General features: G+C 38.3%; 1 long non-coding RNA gene across 1 annotated transcript; it reads left to right on the top strand.

Annotated features, from left to right (window-relative positions):
* Positions 1–2,047: 2,047 nt before the first annotated feature.
* On the top strand, positions 2,048–8,659 carry LOC115484957 (uncharacterized). Its single transcript, XR_003945676.2, has 4 exons — positions 2,048–2,155; positions 4,749–4,843; positions 5,314–5,356; positions 6,937–8,659. It is a non-coding gene; the product is annotated as an uncharacterized LOC115484957 (long non-coding RNA).
* Positions 8,660–16,332: the final 7,673 nt, after the last annotated feature.

Below are 16,332 nucleotides of genomic sequence, written 5' to 3' on the forward strand. Positions count from 1 at the left end.
TATCTGTTAGTTATATCACAAGACAGGTTTTAATACATTATATATAACACAAGTGAAAAAACTCTATCTTAGAGATCAAGTTGAGGTATTAGGCTTTTCAAGCTTTTCAAGTTCTTTGTAATATATAATATATAATCTATGCACTCTCAGAGTTGTACAAACACAAACAAAATAGTCCCTGACCTGATCACTCCTGCTTGTGGATGGATCATAGGAAGCAGCGAGCAGAAACATCCTTTGGATTCAATGAGCCTGTTGGTGTGGTGAGAATTCTCATAAATATGCCCTCAAATGGGCATTGGCTCTGTCATCTGTCACAATACAGAGTACAGACAAGCCTAGCATGAAATTCTTCAAAAGAATTTGGAGTTTGATCTTTGCTTTCATCCAACACTGAGTAAGATCTACAGCATTTACAGCATTGAGGAGGAAGTTATTCAACAGGCAACTACAAAGTTATTCAACTTTGGCCAAGACTGGGAAGAGAAGCACAGACTGCAGAAGCTGAGAGCATGGGCTTGAGTCCTGAGGAAGAGGCAGCCATAGCAACTGCAGGTGTGACAGCTGGAGGCTTAGTCCCGGAGGTAGTGTCATGTCCTCTTGAGAAAAAGCAGGAAGTAAAATATTTAATAATTTCATCTTATGTTTTCAAGTCTCTCTGTCACAGAGCATATTTGCAGACAAATATCAGTTGTTTACACCTCAGTCCCAAGGAAAAAAATATCTCTCTCAACTTCTCTTTTCTTGGACTCTCACTGCAGTGATGTTACAGATCCTCTTCACTTTGGTATTTGGGCTTTAAAAGTTAGTAAAATAGGCCACAACCTAATTTCTATCCTCATTTGGTTTCTGTGTGTTTCCCCACTTTGCTTTCTCTTGTATTTCTGCACAGCCACAACCATTACAGAATTTATTGCAGAGAATTTCTTTCTGTGGTTACAACTTAAAAAATATGATCAAGCTGGAAGGCAGGGTCTGTCTGGACACATGAATGAAAAGAGGAGAAAAATACCTGTTATGACTTGTTTCTAAACACCACCACTGCCTGCAGTTTCACAGCTTACTCAGGCAATCTGCCCAAATACTTCACAATCATTCCTGTTAAAAAGTTTCTATCAATGTTAAGCCAGAACCTTTCAGGCTGATTTAGGTTAATCATTTCTTGCCCTATTCCCTACAGATTCTACCTTACACTTTGGAACTACTTATATTTATGTATGGAACTCTTAGGTACTTGGAAGGCTGTTAACCTGTCTCCATGCTCAGCCTTTTCTGTCTCCAGTTAATGAATCCCAAATAAGTTTTCCTATCCCCATGCATCTTTTTTTTGTAGCCCTCTGATAAATCCTTGCTCCTGTAAACTTCTTCCAGTTACCCATACATTGCTTCAAAGGCCAGACCAGACACAAAGCCAGCACCAGACACTGTCTGGCCCTTGTTAGCAGAGTACCTGGATTATTGTATCTTGGAGGCCACACTCTTATTTGTACATCTCAGTTGAGGTTGCCTTCTCCCAATACTGTGGCACTTTTGGGTCATGCTCTTTTTGAATCTCTATTCTTTTTTTTCTTTTTTTTTTTAACATCAGACCTCGAGCCAGTTTTTCCTATCCTAGATTCAGACAATTTGTTGTTCCTGGTACTGTTTACAGTATAATTTTGAACAATCACTTGGATGATTTCTCCAATCTTTCACAATTTCTTTGAATCTTTACCTGGAGCCTTTTTTTTTCCTGAAGTCTCTTCTAGCTGGTTATCTATGTCAAGCTTAATACTATGGTTCTCTGCTTTATCACTGCAATTTATTCTGGTATCAAAGATTTCACTCAACATATTGATACCTTCTCCTTGGCATCCAGTGCTGTTCTATATGTGGGTATAACAGTTTCAGCAAGATTACATCTTCTTAGCTTGCTTGTCATGAATCCAATTCAAATTGTCTCAAAGTTAACCTGTGTTATCTTTTGCTTCACTCATCTAGAATGAGTTTTTCATTGCACAAGGAAATTTGATGAGCTTGATATGAACCTTCCTTGGAAAAACACATTGCTCATACTCGTGTTATCTTCCAATGCCTGCAGATGGTTTCTTTAATTATTGCTTTGGTCTAGAACACTTCAGCTTAACTAGAATTTCCCAGCTCTTTACTTTCCAAGGTAAGTGCTGTATTTTCTGTTTTCATACACCCAGTATTAAACTTGAGCTCTACAAATTCTCAGAGTGTACCTTATTTTTTTCTGAGCTTTCTTCATCAAGTTCTTTAGGCACTGATGGATGACTTCTGTCAAGTTCAAATGATTTAAAACACCCAGCTCACCTAAGGCTTCTCTAACTTATTTTACTTTTGTTCTAGACTGAGACCTTACCTAGTATTGGATTGGTTGCCAGCTAGTTACTTTTAAATTATTGTGGATGCAGAAAACACTTGTATCTTCTGGGTAACATCTTTTGCTGGCTCTCCTCCTCAAAGAATAGCCAATTGGAAATTACATTGGGCTTCCTATTAGTGTATACATACCAATAAGTTAATAAAAGCATTAATAATTCATAATAAAAGAATATTAGAACATTAATAATATTAACTTAGAAGAGCTAGTTACTCTGCTGTCCCTAGCCAAGTGCTAGTGCTATTGATTTACAATTAATTTACAGCCAATCCAAGTTCTGATTTTCTATGTGCTTCCTTCTAGAGTTAAATGCCAGTGTAAAGCTAAACATGTGACCAGAACTCCTTTAAACTTCTTATCCTTTCACCATTCTTGGGCTGATTATGCTGGCTTCTTTGGAGTATTTTATTTCAAGACCTCTTTTATGTCCTTAAGTCCCTTTACTTTGGATTACATATTTATGAAATCTTACCTACAAATCCTGAGTTTACTGATTCCTGCTCTCAGGAAGCCTCCATTTTTCCTAAGCACAGGGAAGGCACCAGCTCCTTGCCACACTTGTTACCTTTCTCCTTCACATTCATAACCAGCTCCTCCCTTTTTGATTGGAATCAAAACCAGAATGACATCTCCTATTAAATTAATTCATTTATTTTATTTAATTCAATGTTTAAGCAAATACTTAAATCCTTTCTGTCATAAGAACCTATTTTTTGAAACAGTTGTTAACTCTGGATATCATAAGATATCCAGAGTTAACAACAAAGAGTTAAAGTTCCTTTTAACTCTTTTTTATAGAGTTAAAAGGAACTCTGTTAGAGGGAATGTCTAGTCTGGTTATCAATGCACTCCACATTATGTACTAAAATGTCAGACCTTTGCTATGGTCCTATTTTAAAGATTTCCATTAAAATTGTATAATCTAGTTCTTCAGGCATGAGAAACAGTTTTATTTCTTCAGTGTTTGACTTTCAGAGGCCTTTAAAACATTTTGGCAATTGGAACAATCATTACAGATTGCAAGTCTGTTGAAAAGATACCTTGGAGACTTTTGGCTTTACTTTGCATTCTTACAGAAAGAAATCATTCAGAATAAAAAAAAGGAAAAGAAAAAAGGAATTTTACTGTCCTGCTGAGAGTTACTTTACCTATTTTTCCCCTGACCAGACCTCCTGTTGGAAGAGCATTGCAATGTATACCTGGACTTCAATGTCATCACAAGCAGAAAATGGATTTTGACATTTCTTGTCAAAGTCTTGGTTTTTTTGTTCTTTTGCCACCTTCTGACAATGTCACAATAGAAAGATCCCTTGCTCAGAGCAGTTGGACACACAGAGGTCTGTGAAGGGCTTTCTCATTTAATTGAGCTCATTCTGCTAGGGAAAACATGGAACTGGTGCTAGGTTAATATGGAAGTCCCAGCAGATTGAAATGATCCAGAGCCCAAATCCTTGAAGTTCCAGAGCTACCTTGGAAAGGCACAGGTCTGTGCAGCCCTGTAAACTATGGTGTCACACACCTCTTACCACCATCCCCTCCACAGGGAAAGAGTAACTTCTTGATTTCCTACCTGAAGTTACTCAGTCACTTCTCCACAAGCAACCACTGTCTCCATGTTTTGCTTAATTTGCTTTTTTATATTACCCTGGGACATCTGCCAGCTTCACCCCTTGCTCCCTTTCCTTCACTGACACCAGACACCTTTAGAAGCCACCAACTTGCACTAAGAATTGCATAATGACTAATCTGAAAAGCAGTGGGGAGCAGCCAATTTCCAGTTTCCTGCACCATGTTGTGGGACTGTCCTCAGGAGGAATAATATTGTCCACAAGTTTTATACCTTTTTATCTGTAAGATCCTAATTGCTTTATTTTGGTGAGTATCATCGTTAGTATGAGAATTGTAGGACCTCAGAATGCCAAGTTTTTAAGTGATTTGCTTAAAAAGAAGTCTGGCAAAGTCAGGATTTTCTCCTTGGTCTAATAGTTGTCTACACTTGCCTCCTACCTGCTGTTATTTAATACCCTAGAGAACAAGCCTGCCCCAAATCTGCTGATTTTGATGGAGTTTTTCTCTATTAACATCACTGGGTACTGGATAAGACTCAGAGTGGGTGTGGAGACAGGACTGCTACGAAGCAGAAAATGCAGAAAGTTAAAGAATTTGAGAATGCATTATTTTTGAATGAAATATGAAATGTAGGAAATGTTAGTTAAGAAAGAGAGAAGAAAAGGAAAGAGAAAAGAAAACATGAAGAGATGTCCTGAAGTTAATCAAATAATTACAAAAGTACCAAATTTTGAGAAGCACAAAACAAATGAAGAGACTTATAGTCCTAATTGCCTTAAATTATTTCATTAAGAAATATAGCTACAGACTATGAACTCTCCATGGTTGCTGGGAGGAGAGGCTGATTTTCCCCAGATGAATAGATGAACTGGACTTGCCATCTGTCAGGTAAGAATGAGCATCAAAGCCCAATCCAGTCATTATTTATAAATGTTTTGGGATGTTTTTGTATTAATTTCTGACCTTCCTACGGAAAATGGATTGAGTTTTGCAAAATATGTAGGTCTCTATTTTGCTGACTTTTATATGGAAAACTCAGACAGCTGCATCCCAATATTTGGCATCTCCATCTCTTTCCCTCATCTACACTTCAGTGGTTTGGCTCACATGGAAGCAAGTCAGCCAAGGATATGCTTGATGGAGCCCTGAGCTGGAGTTAGTTTTCATGCTGACTCTAAGAAAGGATTTCCCAACTGCACCCACGAGTAAAACAACTGATGAACTAGGTTAATTCCCCTCACTGCCCTTCTTTTTGTCCTCCCTTATTTAAGGGAAAGCTCTTTACTTTCCTCCTTTGTCTTCCTCAAGGCTCCAGCATTTCATTCTTTTGTTTTCAAAAAGGCTTTTCTCTCCCCCAGGTGCAGAGATCTCCTTGTTAACGTGGGTGATCAGGATGTTAAGGTAATTCTGGAGGTATTGGCTGAGGCACTCACACTGAAGCTGGGAACAGGATCAGTACTGACTTCACTGGGAGAAGCATTAAATCCTAGGGACAGCTATAGAAGATTTCCATATCTAAAATTTTCCGGTTACTATGAAACTTAAAATGAGGTTTGGATAACCAAACCATTCACAGTAAGATATAAAAATACTTCGTCCATTCCACCCTCCCCCCCCCCAAATTACTTGAGTAGGAGTACTCTGAGAAAAATGTCAGCTTGGGCAAAGTTAAAATCTAAAAAGAACAAAGAACAAAATAGGTTGTGAAAAATTCTGCTTGAGAACCTGGCAACCTGAGCAGCTTAAAACTACTGGTCTTTAAAGCAGACTGTTCTTGATTTTGGAAATAATAAGGGGAAAAATCAGAAATTAATATTATTAAAAATAAAATATTTTTCCCAATCACTGCATATTACTGAAACAATGTTAATCATGGTTTTGCTATTGGAACTGTTAAAAATTAGCAGCTGTTATAAAATGGTATACTTTAAAGCTAATTCAATTTTAAGTCATAAAATAATATTGTGGAATCACATAATGGTTTGGGTTGGAAGAAATCTTAAAATCATCTATTTCCAACCCTACTATAACAGCTTCATCAAGGTCATGCTGCTTGAAATGCAGGTTCTTTAATTTCACAGAAAATTTTTCTCTTGTATGAAATCAAGTATTGACATTTTAAAAAGCTACCAAATATTCAAGCCATCACATACTTTGTGTGAGAAAAAAGCATATTTCTGCTTGGAGAAAAAAACCCAAACCACAATGGTTTTGGGCTCTGCTCAATGCAGAATCAAAACTGAGCTGAGAGAATAGAACCAAGCCAATGATCAAAGTGCACAACATTGTAATTTAAAAATCCCTTCCACAAAAGAATACTTATGGGAAATCATTTCTCTTGTTCCTAGGATTCCTAGGCAGCTGGGCTGCCAGGGCACTCTCCCCTCTGGGGCAATGGAAATGCTCAGGTGGATCTTGTTCTGGATCATTGTGTATGTGTAAACAATTCCACACAACATTGGTGACTTAACCCATTCTTCTAGATATGGGGAGATGCAGACAGGTCACCAATGTTTCTGCCCTCAAACCTAGCCCAAATTTACTACTCTGGGCCTCATCTTTCATCATATTATAACAAAGATAAGCAAAATATGATGTGGGATTTTTTATATGACATTTAAATGCAGAGAAATTATCTAGAGTACAAGAGATACGAGTACATTTTGAAGTAGAATTGTGACACTTTTCTCAATGTAGGGAGGGCTTTTATTCAATAAATTAAATGAACCTCATACACAAACCTTATATTATTGAGTGTATGTTTTAGGACTAGAAGTGCATATTCTCCAGTGTCTTCTCTTTGTCTCCAAGGGTTAGTTTGTCTTGTTGCAGTGATGAAACGTGGTGTGTTTACTAAACAAAAAGCATCTTTCCAGTAGAGTGAACTGTTGGAATCTAGACAGGCATTTCAGGCTTTGCCTGCACTGCTTTCTTCCCTGACAGTTTTATCTCCTCTAATTGTTTCTTTGACATATTCAAAGCTTCCTTTCTAGGTACTACAGACCAAGATGAACCAAGAAGGGCTATAACTGGCAAAACCTGACCGTAAGAAAAATCTCACTAAGTTGATCAAGAGGTGTTATAGCAGATTAACACTCCTGCTAGTGGGTTGCTCAGTTAAGCTGTGGATCTTTGAAGCCTGTGAACCTTGTCAACTTTTCACCCAGACCACAGTACAGAAATATCTGGATGAAATGGCATTGAGCTTGCTCACTATGAAAATACACAGTTGAACACTCACATACCTTCTTAACCTCTCAGGGAAGCTGTTTTCCATTCCTTCTGCTAGACAGACTCCTTACTGATTGATGGTATGTTTCTCCATCCATATTTAACATGTTCATAAATGTTTTGACACCTTGTTTCCAAAGATTTTAATAAAAAGAGTATGCAGAGAACCCATGAGATTAGCTTCTCCACCTTCCTTAATTTTAAGTTATAACTGGAATATTCCTGAAAAATCACTGTATCAAAGCAGCACAGAGGTTCCTCTGCTGCTCAACCTCAGCTGTCAGCTGCCTCCTGCTCCTCTGATCCCTGCTCTGCCACTGCTGCTCACAGCACCATTTATTGTAACAGTGGCTGTGATAGCGTGATGTCTTGTTCCATGGATGATGAACATAAAATAATCTATTTCCTTGTAATTATTATTATCAACTAAGATTGACCACCAAACAACCAAAATTTACTTTTGATTTACATTTGCTAATCATACATAAAAAGTTAATGTGTATATTTTTGTCTCAAGCATTAAGAGCATAAAAAACATTACACATTTTCCTTACCAATTGTTGCTCCATTAGGCCTTTTTACAAGTTATCAATTTAATTATCAATAGAATCCTTATTTGCTAAAGGATACATTCTAGTTATTAATTTGCTTATTAGTTTTTAAATGTAAAATTTACGCAATTGAGGCTACCAATTTTTAAACAACCTAGCATCTTTCCACTTATTTACTGGAATTAGTGCTGCCTCTGCAGTAAATGCTTTAGAGTTTAGTTGACCATTTTTGACCAGTTTGGATGTTTTAAAGAAAAATAATTGTCTTATAATACTACCAGTTTCTTCTGTTCACAAGAAAGGTTTTGTAGGTTTAGTTAGATTTTGCATTTTAAACTGTCACTCTTACATATATGTCAAATGTCCTGAATTATGCAAACAGGAGATGTAATTAAATTACTCAAATGAAAACATTTTAATTCACAGAAAGTGAATCAGAGTAGAAAAGCAGGAAAACATATTATGCAGGGAAGAGGGGATATTTTGTCAAAAAGAGGAAAAGAAAATAGATCATCTACTCAACAAAAAACTCACATTTGTTTATAAGAAGGTGATATTGCTGAGACAATGATTGGATGAACAGTATTTGGATGATGAAGGAAACACATTTTTTAATCTTATGCTGTGAAACCCAGAGTGATGAACAGAAGAGTTTAAAAAATGCCTTGACAAAAGTGTTTAGCATGATGAACTTCTGGTTTCATCTTCCACTAATATGATGAAATAAGTTTCTTAATTTTATTTAAGTCAAAAAGATCAGGATCAGGGATTGTATCTTTTTCTGTATTGTATTGTGCCTACCACAAAGTATTCTAGGAAGCTACAATATTTGTATCTTTTACAAAAAATATAATTATTAGTTAATAATTTTGAAATATACCATATCACTGAATTACTTCTGCCAAGGACTAAGGTTTAAAATCAGCTTTATTGAACTTATTAAGATTCCTGCATTACCCTTCAGTTTTATCATTGCTGTTTCTGGAGATAATGTTAGAATTCCATAGCAACTAAATAAAAAGTTACATTATTAATATAGTACATGTCTCTTTTTCTGCTTGTATTTCTCTAGATTTTCTTTTTTTTTTTTTTTTTTTTCTGGTTTGTTCCTGACCTCCTTTCATTTCTTTTTCCAGTTTATAAATTTTTCCTCTCTTCTTGGCAAGAGGAACAAACTTGTGGCCTGGAGACTTTAAAACATACTCTGTAGCCATGGATTTCACATACCTACCCTCCGTCTGCACCACATTTCAACTGAAAAACTACACTGAAGGAAATATTTCTGGAAATTTTTATGAACTAAAAGAACTTTACAGCCATTTCTAATTGCCTGGCGCTGGTAGTGAAGGATGAATGGGTGTCAGCAGGCAGGACACACCAATGAGTCTCTGCCAGCCCTGTTAACACCTGTGTGAGCCACTGCAGAGCTCAGGAGCAGAGCAATCAGGCAACAAGAAACAGAGAGAGCACAGCTCTGCTTTGCTTTACTAGCCACCCTTTTTTTATAAGACTGTGGAACAGAGGGAAAGAAGCCTGAAAGAAAATGCTTTCCCTTTCATTAAAAAAACCAGTGAATGGCCATTTGATGATCAAAACTTCCTCACCAGGAGCTAGCTCTAGCTTCCTTCCTTCCTTCCTTCCTTCCTTCCTTCCTTCCTTCCTTCCTTCCTTCCTTCCTTCCTTCCTTCCTTCCTTCCTTCCTTCCTTCCTTCCTTCCTTCCTTCCTTCCTTCCTTCCGCCACTTCCTTCCGCCACTTCCTTCCTTCCGCCACTTCCGCCACTTCCTTCCTTCTGCCACTTCCTTCCTTCCGCCACTTCCTTCCTTCCTTCCTAGCAGGCTGGTGCTACAGCACAGGAGCTGCAGTTGCTTCCCATCATCCATTAGTGGATCTGAAGTTCCACATCTCTCTAAAAGAAATCTACACTCAGGTGGATGGCTGCACCCCTATGGACTGAGTAATGAATTGCTATTTCATTGTGGCAGTGCAGTGGTAAGAAAAGCAGTCCCTGACAATCTGATTTGATATAGAGGGTATGATTTTCCACTTTTAGATTTTATGATCCCCAGCTACACTTTAGAATTCCTAATTTCTTCCAACAAAACTGCCACAGGATGTCCAGTACAGTAGCTGTCATGGATCAAAGATCTTCAACCCAATCCTGCCCATTAGAGATGTATGAAGACATCAAATTACTGTCCTGTCAATATTTATTTGGAGATTTCCTCCTTTCCTTGGCTTTCATATTAGATTTCATGACAATCTAGGCACTAAACAGCCAGTCACTGAAATTCACAGTCAATCCCCTGTTCTGCAGGTTTTGAAGCATTGTTCACACATCACCTCAGAGGTTTTAGATTTTTGTATTTTGCAGGACTAGTCAAGACACCTCCACAATGTGGCAGAAGGATATAATTATATTGCAAATACCCATGAGTACAGATGTATATGAATACTAATGCAGGGTGCTCCAGAAGCAGGAGGTAATGTTAATGTCAGCAATGAAGAAATTTACTACACAATCAGGAATACTTTTCAATCTACTTCCTCAGCGGTGTGGACTCAGAAGATAATGGCTGATCACACTTCCTGCACATTACAATGTCTATATCAACTAATAATCTAGAAAACTTAACATTCATATTTGCTACTATTTGCTTTAATTTATAGCTTTGTGCTAAATAACTCATTAAACAAGTGGGATGATGCCTAAATTAAGAAGAATCTTAGTGCATGTTCCTCTGCAAAAATGTTGGGGTTGTGTTGTTCCAAGTGTGATTGTCAGTCTGTTGGGTATCAGTTTCTTTCAAGGCTAGAAGAAGTAATTGAATTTCACAGACCCAACATTATGCACAAGGTCAGGGGGCTACCACCTCTCCAGTCCTTTCACCTTGGTAAATTCCTCCAGTGTTCTCTCCAGCTTTGTCAGAAGCAGCAATTTGAGGTTAGAAACATTGCCCTGGAGTTTCGTGTCACACCACCTCTACAACTGAACTACTAAAACAAGCAGCTGGGTTGAATTTTTTCCCTGGTAGCCACACCACCCTCTTTGCATCTGCTCCCCCTCCTCTGCACTGCTGAACAAGCTGCAGTGGTGTATGGTACACACTGTCAGGTTGAGTCCTGCCAGCTTCCCTTCCCAATGGGGCAGGACCACTTTTATTCCACGACAACCTGCATCCCTCCTAAATCTCTTCTTTGAAAGAAGGCTAAAAACTCATCTCAGATTTTACCCACAGATTTCTCTACCTTCTTTCCATTCTTGGTAACTTTCACAGAGCAAGCAACCACCATGCTAACTTCAGTGAACGACTGCACTGAGTATATTTTCAACTTAGAAGTACATGTATCATATGTTATCAAGGAAAAAGTATGAGAGGGGGGGAAAAAAGCTAGTAGAATTTAAATTCATGTCCCATTTCCACAAAAGAGAAAACAGAGGGAGTCTGCCCTGCAAGCCTTTTAGAAGGACCAGAACAGAAACATGGGAAGAGGGCTTGAACTGTGTTAAAGCACTCTCCATGAGCATGGCCCTGAATCTGATTTAGAAAAAACAGTATGCTGATCTAAATAGACTTTTCCTCCTATAGGGATGGATATCAGTAAGAAAACCTGGATAGAATTCAGAGAAACACAGAAAAAGGCCTAAAGATAATTGACAAGGAATATTGAAAGTATTAAATTATTTGAGCTTGGCTAAAGAATGACACAAAAATATTTTCAGTTCACAAGCATTTTTAAACTCTATTTTTAAATGCTGTTTTCACGATGAAGTGAAGCTAATATGTGGACCACTCCTTTTAATACAGTATCTCCCTGGCAACTAGAGCAGCAAAAACAGAAAAGAGATTAAATGACCAATCATTCCCTCCATCTCTCATGTCTTCGATTTCTTTGCTGGATGGCTGATAAAGTGCTCGGACTCTGTGGCTCCTGTGGGTGAAGCCCAATTCAGTGTTTCCTTTGGCAAGACTCAGTGTGTGCAGTTAGATGTTATGCTGTGCTGGTATCACATGGCTGTCTGAGGGAGAAAAAACCTCTCTGGAGTGCCAGCAATAAAGGCTTGGCTATCACAGGGCCAATATTGCAGTATTTCCCTATGAGTAGTTTTAAGCCCGAAGTTGCAAAAACATCAAGGAGATTTTGGGAAAATCAGACAACTGGTCCAGGAACTATGGAAGGGAACAGTTCCCTAGAAGGGCATCTAGCTTGCCAGCCCAAAATGAGTTACTCACAGCAATGCAGGAACTCAGAACAGATGATGGAGAAAATGCAAATGTGTTACTGACTGAGAAAAATGATAGATCCTCAAAATCATATATCTGAACTGAAATGTATATCTTCAAAATTATTCCAGCTAAAAGAAGGAACACCTTCTGCCAGGTATGTCCCTGATGCAACCCTCTGTGTGTGAACTCCGTGTCCCTGCCCTTCTCAGTCTGAGACAGGGGGGCTGTCAGACACTCTCCAGATCCCTTGCAGTGTGCAGGGATCCCTCCACCTCTGCAGGGAATGTATTGCTCTTTCAAATCTCTGTCTTTTCTGACTACTCACTTGCTCTATGAGCAGAAGCTAGTTTTAACCTTAACTGAAATGATAGGAATTACTTCTGAGACTGCCTTTATACCCACAGTGCAAAGGAACAACAGATACTATTAAAACTGCTCAGTCTAAGAGGGTCAGGTTTATTTGTATCTCATTTGTTTCCCTCACCTTGTGTTCTCAGAAGGTTGGAGTTTCTAATTCAGAGCTCTCCTAGTTCAAAAGCCTCTGGAGCTGCTCATTCCTAGGACAAGTTCTTTCTTACTCAGTTATGACCAAAGAAAACATGACTAAAGCATACTGGAAAATGAAATGAAAACTATAAAATATGTTCTCAGTACTTACGGTCAGATTATTCAGCATTTGGCAGAGACCAATGAGAAATAGGCACAAAGAACAGCCTTAAATTTGGTAACAATACTTACTTGAAAAGGTTTGGAACTCTCAATTAGCTGAATTAGGATCTCATCAGCTATATCTCTTTATGTCACACATGCTCTAAAAAATGGCTATTCTTTAGTGAAGGGAGGAAAGGGAAATCCCACTCAGCTGAACTCATTTTCTGATTGCAGAACACACATTTTAGTACCATTAGGTTCTTCAGTCTGTCAGCATTTTTTTTCCTGCCTGTGCTCACACAGATAAGTCTTAGTCTCAAAAGCAATCCATGAGAGAACTCTTTAACAGCTGTTTCATCCAGAAAACCCAACATGTTCCACATGTATCTCTTACTGAAGCTCTCTAAGGAGAAATTAGGTGACACATTCCTCAAGAACTTTGTTGGCCCTCTGCAATTGGTTTCACTCAGTGAATAAAGAAAGGAAAACTTCCCTGATTCTCTTTATCCATCATGATCTCACCTGGTAAAGTGGGCCTATCTTAGATACTCAGTAATGTTAATCTGGTAATTTCAGATCAAAACATAATTATATATTTCAGGTTAATAAATTTTAAAATCAAAATAAATAAACAAAAAAGACTATTTCATTTATTTTGCAAACAAACATTACTGACCTTTTCCTGGCACAAATGTCATCCTTTTGGTTCCCAACAGAGTAGGAATTGTCACTACAGGGGGGTACCCGTTCCTGAAAATAAACACCTACTGCCACGCTGGACAGGAGCAGGCCTTCATACCAAAGCAGAACCTACCCTCAGGTTCCTTGTATAAAACCACAATTTTGGAGGGCTGTAGCATAGCCCTTAAGAGACTTCAAGAACGCTGTTCAGTCATACCACTCTTACCCAAATAAGAATGGTTTATGGCCATAAGGGGACAGAGAATTCCAGGAGCATAAAAATCAAAAGCTAGTTAGTGTGTGCAGAGTATCTGCTCTAAAGGACAGCTCTAACCACGGGGGACATGAGCCATTCCCACCCTACTGTTACACTATTTGTACTGTCTCTAACAGGACAGATACCATGTTTCTGCTTCTTGTCTTTCTTCTAAAAATCTCAGCCTGCACAAAATAACAGCACCTGCCACCTTCTTACTAAAAAGGGGGGAATTTCTTGCCATGCACCATAGCATTTTGACATTAGGAGCAATTATAAATGAGCAAATAATCATAGCTTTTTTAAAATGTCTACATCTCCTCCTATGTTCCCCAGAACAACAGAGCCATAACAAAGCCATGTGTAAGAACTTCACCTGCTGACTCTGCTATAAGTATTCCCAGCAGGCTTTATAACTGAAATAGGTGTGGAGGAAAAGAATATTTTTGGAACTTTTGGTGGAATATGCATTTTAGAAGAAACTGGAACTTGTGAATTTCTTTTGAGCACAAAAAACTGTCTGACTCAGTGATGCAACTCCCCGTCACCACATAAGTAACTCTGAAATTTTCAAAATAATGTTTTGATTTTTAGTGCAATGCTATTTCATTCCAAAATTTTCTTCAATTCTATGAAAGATACTTAAAAAGAACGCTCTAGAGTATTTTACTTTCAACATTTTCCCCCAAATTCCTTATTTGCTAAAGATGTTCTTTCTTTTCTGTATGACACAGAAGGCATATCTCAAAAAATTAAAAAGTCGCTGTCATTTGCACAACTCTTATTATTGCAAAACTCACAGTATCATAGCATAACTTCAGTGGAATTGTAGACCACCACAAAAAATACTGTAAAAAATAAAAACTAGTAGAATTCTTCCATTGGCAAAAGAATAATACATTTTTAATCTCATCTCAAAAGCACAACCATGACTAAGTCAGTGGAAATAATTCTGATAAGGACATTACAAATAATTAGAACTTAATCCTACTTTAAATAACGTCGGGGTTAGCAGAAGCAATCACTGAATAAACCAGTTGCTTTCCTGGATTATCTGTCTCAGGTGCAGCAGGATGTCTTTTGAAGAGGGAAGACACTGGGTCCGGTGCATGCCCTAAGGGGAAAATTCACCGGCCTGGTTTATTCAGTAGGAAAATCCATGCCCGTATTGGTCCCGGTGCCAGCAGCACCTTTGCTGTCCCTGTCACAGCACACAGGATCACCAGTGGCTCGGCTCTGCTTTCCCGGAGCCGTGTCCCGGGCCCGCCGCTGCTGTCCTTCAGCACCAGGAGCGGCAGCGCAGCCCCGGCAGCGAGCAGGGAGAGGGCTGGGACAGGGGCTGGTCCCGACACCTTCCCGCTGGAGGGCCAGCCCAGGGGCAGAACTTCCCATTCTTATCCTTGGCTTCCCCTGCCAAAACCACACCCCCACCATGATGGGGGTGCTGCGGAATAAAGAATTTAGTCACACCCACACTGTGATAAAACTTGTTACTATCACAATGATAAGGACAGTTCCACATGTAGCTCGGGTGCAATAATAATAATGTCAACAGATGTTAGGAATTTGCAGCTGTCAGCTGTGACTAGAAAGGGATAGCTGAAAATCAAAACCTGCAATATTTTCTAGAAAAATACTGCCACTTATGAGGTAGACTGCAAGAGAAGGCATTGTTTATGAAGCAGTGCAGGACAAGTGCTGAATTATCTACCTTATATTTGGATCAGTAAAACATGGTAGAACAGAAGGAGAAAGAAAAGAATATGAAGTTTAGGACAATTTTACTCCAAAAATAGTACTGCTTGCCATACATGAAGAATGGAAGATAATTTTGTGGATCTACACGTTGAGAAGCAGTGACTTTCACAGGCAGCTGCCTTTAAAAAGAGGAATAGCACTATGAATGCTTGAATTTCTGTAATGCTTGATATACATCCTGACACCTATGGATAGTTATAGGATCATCCACCAGAAACCCTCTAATATTTGAACCAGTTTTATTTGTAACTCTATTTCCAGTCTTTTAGATACAAAATGTTTTTTCCAGCATTTTGCCAGTGCAGAAAAACCTTCAAGTATATTCTTAATCCTGAGATTCTGCTGCTGGGCCCTGTTCCTGAACTTACACCTCTCAACAGTGTTCTCCAACTGTGTTTCCCCACAGAGCAAAGAACAGAGGCTAATTTCTTTACATCTTAGGAGGGATTACTCTTTGCAACAGCTACAGCCAAGGTGGCAACCCAAATATTAACTCACTTAAGTACATCTCTTTTAAAAAAGCAAACACAGAGAAACTAAAATATTTATTTGAACTTACTAATTTTGTATCATGAATAAATGCTATTCATTGCCAGCTGAGCCAGCATGAAACCCCTCCACTGATCATTATTTTGCTCGATGAGAAGTAACAAAGGCTACTTTCATATGATAAGAACTGTATGGCACACTTAAAAAAGTTGTAAGACAAGTAAAAGAAAAATATCCACAGTTAAAAAATAAACCAGCATCTGAGAACTGGTAGTTCAATGGACTCCAAATTATCCATGGAAGGAGTGAAATATCCAGGAAAATATATTTGGTCCTATTGTATTAAAATGTAGTATAATCTCGTTTTCATAACTGGTATTTCATAAACAAATAGAGTGTTCATAAACAAATACAGGTTTAATAGATCTATTAAACACATGTAAAAGAGGAGGCTTAGAGGAGTTTTTTTCCAAATTCAGTATGCTGGCCAATATTTTTTTCATTTCTTTGAGTTTTTCTGCAGTTTTATGTG

The sequence above is a fragment of the Serinus canaria genome, chromosome 2 (genome assembly GCF_022539315.1).
Source record: "Serinus canaria isolate serCan28SL12 chromosome 2, serCan2020, whole genome shotgun sequence".
NCBI classification, from domain to species: Eukaryota; Metazoa; Chordata; class Aves; order Passeriformes; family Fringillidae; genus Serinus; species Serinus canaria.